The following is a 1,351-nucleotide window of genomic DNA, read 5'->3' on the forward strand; positions in this document are numbered from 1 at the left end:
CTCAGGCTGTTAAATGCTCAGTTCATTGTCATGAGTTCTGCAGGCTGCATCTAGGGCCAGGTCAGCTAGATTGCAGAGTCTGCCGGCAGGATGAATATTGCTAGTAGCATGATATGCTCAGCCGTAATCTTAATCATAACATTTTCCGAGGCTTACTGTTCGGACATGTCCCTGAATGTCCTGTATGTTTTTAGATACACACCACATAATCAACATTCACACACATTATTTTCTTCATGTTTTGACTACTGCTCTGGTCAGCTGCAAAGCTGGCATATCAGGTGACGTCACGGTTTGACGTTGCCCGCGTAGGATGGGGCTAGCCCAACGAAGTGATTAAATTGTATAGGCTATTAGGTTCGGGGTCTTTCTTCTTCCGGGCTGCCTGCGAGCAGCTTTTGGGGTGGAAGATGCCTGGACGTGTAATGTTAATTCTTGCCTGTGACCCTTTGAATAAACCAGCACGGTTATATTTTTTTATATACTCAAGTGGTCCGCTTCGTCCCTCTGAGTTCCTGGTTTGAAAGAACCGAACATGGCTTTATAATAGAATAGAGCCTTTAAGAGTAAGTCTGTCAGGCAAAGCAGGGACAGTGAGTGAGGTGGGAAAGTGTAGAAAAGAAGAAACTTAACGCAGGAAGGATTATATTCATGCCAAGAGCAACGTATAATGTGCTTTCATCTCCACAAAATCTTAGTAAATGGAAAAGCAAAGAGCCTATTGTCTCCCATTTGACCAGAATTCACAAAATCAATTTTCATATATACAGTATGTTGTGGTTATCTGGAGATTTACCTGCACACAATTAGAGCAAAATCTGGTATTCTTTTGGAGATTAACATTTACCTTGGCTCATGTAGATATCACATTATGCTGATACGAGCTATAGCAGGAGAATGCATTATGCAGAAAACTGTCAGTTATTTTGTTAACTGTTAAATGTGCTACTGAGGTATCAAAGAGTGTTAATGCTGTATATCAATATAGCTTTGTCCCTTAATTTTAAATCATTGTGGTGGTTAAAAAATAAACCAGATTCCAGAGGAAATATGTAATAGAACAGTATGTAGCTCATATAGACCTTATTTGGTATTAGCTTATGTAAGTGGTTATATAATTAAGAATCCTAGTTAAGGCCTAAGTATGGTCAGAGATGAACCCTCTGTTCCTTGGTGAGGGCCTCTGCCAGAGCATTGGGAGTCAACCTTCCTGTCTTCCCGGAATGGGCCCGGGTAGACGTCAAGATTGACAAAGTCTAGCTGTGGTGAAATAGCTAGTGGCGGAGCTGATAAAGAGGAGTGAGCCAGAGGAGAGAGGGGAAGGACCATTAAAGGCTCTATTCTATTATAA

The sequence above is a fragment of the Monopterus albus genome, unplaced genomic scaffold, assembly GCF_001952655.1.
Source record: "Monopterus albus unplaced genomic scaffold, M_albus_1.0 scaffold1831.1, whole genome shotgun sequence".
Taxonomy (NCBI): Eukaryota; Metazoa; Chordata; class Actinopteri; order Synbranchiformes; family Synbranchidae; genus Monopterus; species Monopterus albus.